We start from the raw sequence: 10286 nt of genomic DNA, 5'->3' as shown, positions 1-10286 counted from the left end.
GACCAAAATTGAGACCCATTCGACCAGGAATACAAAGGAATCCTGATCGAAATCATTGAGGTCGAAATCATGTCGACCTGGGCAACCAAAAGAAGGATAATTCGATCAAAAATAGGGAATCCTGACCGAAAGGGAAGAAAAATCCTAGTCGAAAGTCTCCTGCTCGAAAAAAAATATAGGAGAAAATCCTGGCCAAAATTCGACCAGGATTCCTAGTCGAATGCACCCTCCTCGAATTTCCTTCGACCAAGGCACAACAGAGGCTAATTCGACCAGGATCCTGGTCGAACAGGATTCCTGGTCGAGCCAGGTATAAAAAAAGAGAAAAAAAGAGGGAGGAAAAAAGAAGGAAAAATGTGTTTTCTGAAAAAAGGATTTTATATTCTGAATATTCCCAGAAAATTAAGAAAATTCCTTAAAATATTTTCTGAAAAATGTTAATATTTTTAGAAAATAAGGAATAAATCCAGAAAATTCAGGAAAAATCCCAGAATTAAGGGAAAAATCCAGAAAATTAAGGAAAAATCCCAGAATTAAGGGAAAAATTCCTGGAAGTTAAGGAAAAATCCCAGAATTAAGAGAAAAATTCATGAAAATTAAGATAATTCCTGAATAAAAGGAATAAAAGAAAATCATTGTAATTGTGTAGGTCGCTCCACACTTTACGCAAAAATGATACCATGGAAAACAACAAATGAACTTAACTTTTGCGAAACCTAGTCAATGTTTCCTAAAAGTTGGGGGGCAAATGATGGGGAATAAATAAATCCTGATTACGTAGTTAATGTTGTATTAATTACACATGATTTGGGCTGCAAGGCCCAATAAGAAGATGTATGACATTCAGACCAAAAAGGTCAACACATTGATCAGGCCTGATGGACAAGATCAGGTCTGATGGAAAAAAGAAGGCCCAAAACCCTGATTATTAATTAATTTCATAATTACTTAATAAAGGAAAAATCAGCCATTAAGATAAGTCCTGATGGAAATATAAATCCTTTTAGATTGGCCTCCAAGGAATCTCATGGAATAAGGAATCAGCTTCCTACTTCCTAGGACTCCAAAGACCATTCTAATTCAGAGACTTGACCACCAAGTCTCCTATACCAACTCCAATTCAAGGACTCCCAATATCTATATAAGGGGCCTCATCCCACAAATCAGAACTATGTTTTTTGACTTGATCCTTGGCAATCAGCAAGGTACGTAGGCATCTTGTTAAGGCAGATTGAGTCGCGAAACACAAGAGCAGTCAAATCGAGCCTCGAAGCTCACGTTCCTTAGTAATAAATACAGCAATTATACATCTTAGTTTTTAATCCATAACAAAGTGCAAATCTTGACCGCAAGAATTGCCGAATTGAACCGCTTTATGTCAAAATCATCTAAAAGATGCAAAGATTCTTCAAAGCAATTAAAGGTGCGAGAAAAGATTTTGTATGGATACCAGAGTGTGAAAAAGCTTTCAAAAGATAAAGGAACAGTTGCGAAATCCTCCCATGTTATAAAAGCCAGTGGATGGTAAAACTTGGATTTTTCTTACTATTCTATCAGCACTGCGCTAGTCAAAAAGGAAGATGGACAACAGTCACTAGTGTATTATATGAGTAAAAGGTTACACGACGCTAAGACACGCTACAAAAGTAAGGAAAAGTTATTTTATGCACTGTTCCTCGCGGCACGGAAGAAGTGACCATATTTCCAAGCATATAAGATTGAAGTTCGCACTGCATATCATTTGGGACAAGTCCTTCACAATCCAGAGTCATCGGGAAGGATGTTGAAGTGGGCTGTAAAGTTGGGGCAATTTGATTTGGAGTATATGCCGCACACAACAATCAAAGGTCAAGTCTTGAAATATTTTTTATTGGAATTTAATTCTGAGATAGATGACAGAACCATAATATCCTTGCATCCGCCTTGTCATTAAGGCAATATTGGCCCGTTACAAAATGAGAGTTTCCACACCCTTGATGGACTTTGCATGTGGATGGTGCGGTAAATAATGAAGGGCAGGTGCGGAAATAATACTTATATCTACGAAAGGACATCATATCATGAGTGCAATTCACTTTAAGTTGTTCTACAAATAATGATGCTGAGTTTGACACTTCGATTGATGGTTTGAAAATCGCCCTGGAAATGGGTGTTGTCAATTTAATCTCCAAGAGTGATTTGGAATTGGTTGTTAACTAAGTGAATGAGGGTTTCAAGCTAGAGGACCCTAGAAGAAATTTTACATGAGATGCACACAACATTTATTTCAGAAGTTTAAGGAGGTAAAGCTGGAGTGTGTGATGTGGGAGAAGAACAACAAAGCGTATACTTTTACCAAAATGAGATCTCAATGAGAAGTTGTGTTGTTGGGTTCCATACCTTTGGAAGTTCAAGAAGTTCCAAGTATTTTAGAAGTGGAAGTGATTCAGATGGACAATATTCCTAAGATACATTGGATGATGCATATTATAGCCTACATCAACAAGAGAATACTCCCCGATAAGAAATTCAAGGCTATGCATCTTCGATACCAAGCTGCAAGGTATGTGATGTATGATATAATATTATACAAAAGAGGTTTTAATCAGCCATTGCTTAAATGTGTTGATGAGAAAGAAGGTAGCTACATCTTGAGGGAAGTACATGAAGAAATTTATGGCAATCTCTTAGGGTAGCTATGAAGATATTGTGCCAAAGATACTACCAGCCTGTAATAAGGGAAAATGCTATAAATTTTACTAGAGCAAGTGATCGATGTCAATATTTTTCCAATTATCCATCTCTAACTGCTATATCCTTGACATCTATGATAACCATTTTCTATGTGGGGATTGATCTCATGGGGGAACTCCCGAAAGCTAAGGGGATGTAAAGTATGCGGTGGTTATGGTGGATTACTTCAATAAGTGGGCTAAGGCCATGCCATTGGCAACTATCACTGCTAAGAAAATTAGAGATTTTATTTTTAACTCAAGTGTATGCAGGTTTGGGATTCCTTACAAACTCGTCTTTGAAAATGAGAAACAACTCGATAGCAAGGAGTTGCGTGAATTATGTGATGATTTACGAATCAAGAAGAAGTTTTCCACGGTTTACCATCTGTAAAGCAATGGATAAACTGAAATTGTCAATGAGATTATAAAGTATACTCTTAAGGCTAAGTTTGAAGAGCGCAAGGGAAGCTGGCCTGAGGAGCTCCCAAATGTCTTGTGGTCTTACAATAGAACCCCGAGATCTACTATTAGAGAGTCCCTTTTTATTCTTACTTATGGATATGAGGCCATGATTCCTGTGTAAGTTGGTTCATGATTGCTTCACAGGGATCACTATGCAGAGGAAGATGTAGAGGTTAATCAAAGGCTTCACTTAGACCTTTTGGAGGAATCAAGGGAGAATTTGCAGCTGAAGTTGGCAGCATATCAGCAACGCGCAACAAGGTATTATAAAAAAAATTTAAAAAACAACAATTGAAGGTTGGTGATTTGGTTCTCGGGAAGGTGATGCGTAAAATAATAAACCCGCTCCATGGAGTCTTTGGAGCTAACTAGGAAGGACCATACAAGATCACGACAATGTTTTGGAAGGGAACTTATCACCTTGAAGACTTGTAAGAAAAGCTGATTCCCTGAGCTTGGAATGCGGAATATCTTCCAAAGTACTATCAGTAGGGCGTGTCTTAGGCCCCCTACGTATTATTATTTATATTTTCAGTTGATTTGAGGAGGGTTATGCCTGAATAGTAGACTAGAAGTAATATAATTCCTCCGATACTGGGGGGTATTGCACGTAATACTGTTCCTTGGAACTAGTTGAAGAATCATATTTCTGAATAAGTTCTCCACATAGTATAGTAGCCATGGAACGAGTGTAATTTCTACACCGGAGCGTATTATTTAAGAAAACTTTGAAAATTTCTCACTTGTTGTTAATTTTTACCTATGCACTCCTATATGTGGATATGTAGTTGAGAATTTTTATAACGCATGATGAGATAAAATTTATAAGGAAAATGCGGCCAGTGATGCTAAATGAAGAAGACTGGAAAATAATGTCTAATAATATGCTACTCTTAGTCGGAAATATTAAGTCAAATAAAAAACCATCATGTGCCCTAAAAAGATGATGCGCCCTACATGGAAGCAAATAGTTATAAAATTCATAAGATCTCCCACTGAGATGGTTGAGACTCACATCTTAACGGTGTTACTTGCCTTAGAAAGTACATATTTATTTGACAAAGAACGATATTTGTTAAAAGTTTTCATTTAATTGGTTGAATTCATTAAAGAAAGTAATTAGACGCGCTCTCAAGATATGGGACAAATATAAACAAGACAGGTAACTCAGGTTAAGAAATAATATTTGAGTTATCTCATGGGCTCTGCTATCACAGAGATAGGTAGACGCGCTATTAGGTACTGACGCATCAACATTGTACTTGTGAAAAACATATTAAGCATGGTAAAATAGAGCAAGGGAAGACGTGACATACATATTTTCCTTAAAAACTGTAGCGATAAATGGTAGAAAATTGATAGATATGCATAAAAAATTTCAAGGTCTATGACCTTGTAGATTTACCAACCAAAATATCAGCAAATAATTGTTTGAAATATGAAAGGATTAAAGGCACCTGCACCCATAGTTATTCAGGAAATAGAAAAAATATGAATCGAATAGGACGCACCCATGGGTGAAGGAGCATTCAAGCATTATAAAACTTTTATTATATTGGCCAACGTCGACCCTTTTGTCCATGTCAATTTGCACCAATTCATCAATATCATACCTATTTTCTTCCTCAGAATCTGTAGGTACGGGCTTCCCACTTGTAAATCTGTGAATTTTACACAACGAGCCTAGTCTCTTAGAAAGAGAACTAACTCATTTCAAATTGGCCCCAGTAATCATGTCCTTAAGATTGGAGGCTTCTCAACATACTTCAAAACCTTGTTAGCTCTCTTCTTTCTTCTCCCGGACAACTCTTTTTGGGTTCTCTATCTAAAGCAAGGAGATGTATATTAGTAAGAGAAGATGGAATAGAGGGTAAAAAAGAAAGGAGATCGCACCCTAGTGTTAAGGTGAGCCATAGCTTACTTGGTTCTAAATTAAAATGAACTCGAGCTCTCTTCACGTCATAGAGATAAAATAACAACTCCTTTCAATCCCTTATATTGCTGACTTTGACCTCATTAAAACCCTTGTTGTTATGCCATTTGTATACCATAAAGTAGTGGTAACCAGGGATGGACTTCTTGATGCTGAAAAAGAAGCTTAACTCCTTCATGGAAGGCGCGTCCAGCTTGCAATCATGATACATGATATACAAGGATCATGCTAACTTATTAGAGTTAGGAGAGAACTGAATGGGGGCTACATCATACTACTTTAATATCTTTTTAATATAAGGGTATAAGGGAGCGCCCACATCAAGAGAAAGTAATTTAGAGCTTAAAACCATCCTTGGAACCTTGAGATTTTCCTAGTTAAAGATATATGGCCTCATCTTACGTAGAGTGCGCGCTCAAATACCCTCATTATTGTAGTACGTCATACTCCAGCCAATCTCCAAGTCAGTGGCTGTAGATTTGAGGCCAACACATGCTAATTTATTTTTCTTCTTCCTCCATACATTTGTCTCTAATTTTAGAAAAGTATCTTCAAGTTATTTACAAATAAAATCATGCTCTACATATTTTGGCTCCAAATGAACGAATGGAGGGTCAAATTTTTTGGAGAAATAGAATAGCGATCGGGCTCAGTAGCTCGTCTCTCAAAATTTGCTTTCACTAATGGGTGAAGACATGCCTCGGGACAGACACGTCCTCAGGGTTGGACGTGCCCTGCAGTGGTAAATGTCTTGATTCTAGATCAAATTCTATTGTTTGAGTTTTTTATTTTTAAGAGGACGAAGGGATAATCTCATTGTTGGTCAAATCCTCTATGGTTCATACACGTGCATCCAAGGGGGTTTGCTTTCTATTGATTTTTTTCTTCTCCAATTTAGAACTCAAGGGGATCCCGTTAATCGACTCATGACTGGAAGTGGACATATTGAATCCTGTCAATTTTAATTCCTCGAAAATACGTGTTTTAGCCTCAATAAAAGAATTGTTTCTATGGTGCTCAAGAGTTTGAAGAATGAAAGATATAGTTGAAAGGGAATTAAACCCTGGTCACCTGTTGAATGCTTTGAACATGTGAAATGGAGGAGAGGAGATGCGTCTTCGCCTTCCAGATGAAATAAAAAAACAAAGATGTTGAAGGCGTATCCATAATTGAAAGAAAATCAAGAGTTGAGAAAATAATAAGGTTAGACGAATAATGCAAACAGGACTGACATGCCTAAACACGAAGGCGCACCCTCAGTAAGATGACCTAAAACTTTTCTGAGGAAAGAATTTCGCAAGTTCCTAATTATTAAAATGTTGAAAGCGTACCCACGTAAAGGGTACACCCTCATAAAAATCTATTACGTTTTCAAGTTTAAAGGAGTTACAAGATAAGGCGTGCCTTCTCTATTATACAAGAATATGAAATGATTATTTTGATTTGGGGAAATTTTCTAAGCCCTAGAAAAATATACTTCATAATCAAAGAAGCAAAATACGGATCAAAATATATCTACATATATACATACAACATATCATGAAGAACAGTGAAAAACAAAAGTAAGAAAATAAACGATTTTGTGTACATTATGGTTGATTTACATGGTGAAATAATGAAATAAAAAAATATTTGTGTACCTTTGAAGTTGGAGAATCGATTTAACGCAAGAAATTGAGGAAAGAACATTGCAATGACTGAAATCTGGGCTTCAACTTCAAGAACGGAGGTTATGGTGGTTTACCAAGAGTGAAAATTAGATTTTCTACTGGAAAGGGGTATTTATAGGCTGGTAAGAGAGGAAATGATTAACAACTGTAAAAAAATGAGGAGATGTCTGAAATATCACATACGCGCCCCGTAACTGTTTGAGTGCGCCATTTAAAATAGTGAATAGAAATTGAAGGTATAATTAATAGGAAAACATGCCCTTGTATGAAGGCGCGCCCTCGTAAAATTAAAAGGTAACACAAATTTTTGCTCGGGGCTGATTATTAAAATTCCAATTTTGTTTTCAACTTCATATGGAATTAGGGGGTAGTTGTTATAGAAAAAATAGGTATTGAATTATTTCAGGTCAAGAACGGGCCAATTAGAATCAAATTGGAATAAAAAGGATATAGGGTGCACCCTCAATGGAGGATTTTTACGAACGTATTCATTGTAGGTACACTTTGAAGAATTCCCTTCTTGAGTCGGTCAAGGAAGGGATGTCCGTGAAAATCTTGAGGGACTATAGGGTATGCTTGATGATTGAATGCATCCTCATATATTTAACGGGTCTCCTCATTGGGGATGCGGGGTTAATCTTGGTATGTACTTTGGGAGCTCTGTTCGTGTATTCAACGGGTGTCCTCATTGGAGAACTTTAGAGTCATCCTGCACTTTGCACCCAAAAGCTTTGGATCACATGTCCTGCTAATTGATAGTTATCCTCATTCGGGGGACGAGAATGCGTTCAATATTTGGGGTGAATCATGGTTATACATGCGTTCGTAATCAAGGGAGATAACTGGTAGCAGGTGTTTTTCCTGTAGAGGGAGATGCATTATTAGTGAAGTCCTACGATTACGGACAAGCCTCGGGCCTTTTCAGTTGGACCTCATAGTTGGACATTTCTAAAACTTGTAGAAGATGGTTTCCAGAAGGCTTTCTACTGGGCCTCGGGATGAGAAATCTAAGCCCATTAGATTTCTTGTTTCCCAAGAACTACATCAAGCTTGATACCCGATATAGGGGGTATATAAGCATATTATAAAAAGGCCAGAAGTTGAGAGCTAAAAGGGCCTTACTTACCCTAATCAATCTCGGCAACCAATTAACACACAAATAATACACACCGCTTACTTTTTCGGCGAAAAATCACATCGTAGATCTTGTTTCTGGCATAGAACCTCAAACTTTGTTGTTGTCAGACTCCTACGTCAACATGGTGTTGGAAACTCTGAAGCCTTGAAAGATGTAAAGTTACCCTCAACCACAAAGATTGTGTCTAGGATATAAAATTTGGTATTTTTTCAAAATTTAGTTTTTTTAAGATTACCTATATATCACTTTTTTTGAATTATTTGCAAAAGTATGGTTTGCAACTGAAATCAACCACAAATGCAACATTAAAATATAGTAATTACAATAATCTTTGATTACATAATACGTTATTTAAAAAAAATTTACCAGTTAAATTAAATGTGAACTTAAATACAATAAAATATACTAATTCACGAAAAATGATACGAGAAATTCAGTTTAATTATTTTATAAAATATGATTTTATTTCCATATTTTTATTTTGAAAAAAATAACTTGTTATTAGTGTTCTATTTTTCCGACAAAAAAATCAAAATTTCATTAACTAATCAAGTTAGATTGGATCCGAAATAAATTAAATGGGTCATTAGTAAATAATAAGTTACTTTGTTCTAAACTATAAACGAGGGCGGTGAGTCGGCGTCTCTTAAATTGTCACATTCTATTTTTCTAATTTTTTAAATTTTTTGAGTTAATAAATATTTAAAACTACAATTACCTGATGTTCTCCTAAAATACCTTCACTTTCTTAAAAATTTGAATTATCATCTTAATATTTTTTTATATAAAGAAAACAATATCTAAAAATATGTTATTTATTTTTTACCTAATTCAAAGGCAAATCCAAATTAAACTTTTTCGGGTTAAAAAGTAAATTTGATTTCAAAATTTTGTTTTGATAACGTCTAATTGAATTAGAACGAATCGTAGTAAGTACCAACTAAATCAGATTATTCACTCTATATTTACCATGCTTGCCCTTCTTAGGCAACAAATGAACATGAATGTTACTAATAGATATATAAAAAAAATAAAATAGAGAAAATAATATCGTAAATAAAACAGACTTCACATAGGCTACGTTTGTTTTCTTTCTGTGCATTTTCCTAAATGGACCCTTCCTGAAGTCTAGCAGAGTTTATGGCTTCAGTAATACCACTAGATTTAAATGCTTTAACAAAAGGTTTGATTGTACCTTTGATACCTCCAAAAGAATATCCAACAAATAGGTATAAGGAAATACATGGTTAAACTGCTCTATCAGAGACCTTAGGCTATCAAATTCATCTATATACTCCTCAATTGAACCATTATGTTATAATTGGTTAACTTATTCAACAACACTCAACCATATCTCATTCTTAAATCTAGCACTCAAATCAATCACAAATTCATATCACTCCACATTTTGTTTAATGGACAGATAATTGGACACCCTGTAACACCCCCAAATCCGGGGTCGGGGATTCGGGTTGTCACGAGTTCTATTTCCCTTATCAATACTTAATCTTAACAGTCAAGCAACTACTGAGTCCTGTGACCCCACAATATACACACACACACCACAAGTTATAGTCTCAGAGATGAATACCCAAAAATAACACAAGTCATTTTATTCCACAATTATAAAACATTACACCTTAAAAGGGTTTCTGAATAATTTTACATTTCTTTGCCATTATTACAATTCATATAGATACTTAAGTCTGGTACATCAGAAGTTGAAAGTCTAGCCTATTGGTAATTTCTACCTCAGCTACGGCGGCATCAACACTTCCAGAAGACTGCGAAACATTTTCTAACCGCTTGCGAATCGGGAGCTTGGTCCTGTTCATCTTTTCTATCTGTTATTGTGTGATGAAAGAAGAAAGCAAGGGTGAGCAACAAGCCCACCAAAATAATATGTATACTGATTAACAATATATGAGCATTCTCATAGTACTCATTAAAGTCTTGGTCAAAAGAAATGAACCAAGCTGATATCTTAACGTGACCAAGTCACAAAATATTCAGTATATATATACATATATACTTTTCACAATCTTTGAAATCCTCTGACATGTATAATATACACAGAGTTCCAGTTCATAACTGTATAAAAATATCGTTGCAAGGTGATCTAATATATCTGACCTTGTCTCAACGTTTTCCTGAAACCTTTGTCATTCATAAGACAATCATTAACTAGATATAAGTGTAAAAGATGAAGTTACAAGATACTCCAATATACTTATCTTTTTTTTTCCGAATACTACTTGAACTACCATCGTTCAATGTATAAATAGTTCATCCCATAGATTAAGCTACAAGACAAAACTTGTATAGAATCAATCTTTAAAATATCATCAAAATAAAATGAAGTTATGAGA

This window comes from Apium graveolens, chromosome 11, assembly GCF_009905375.1.
Source record: "Apium graveolens cultivar Ventura chromosome 11, ASM990537v1, whole genome shotgun sequence".
Lineage (NCBI taxonomy): Eukaryota > Viridiplantae > Streptophyta > Magnoliopsida > Apiales > Apiaceae > Apium > Apium graveolens.
This window is presented reverse-complemented; position numbering follows the sequence as displayed.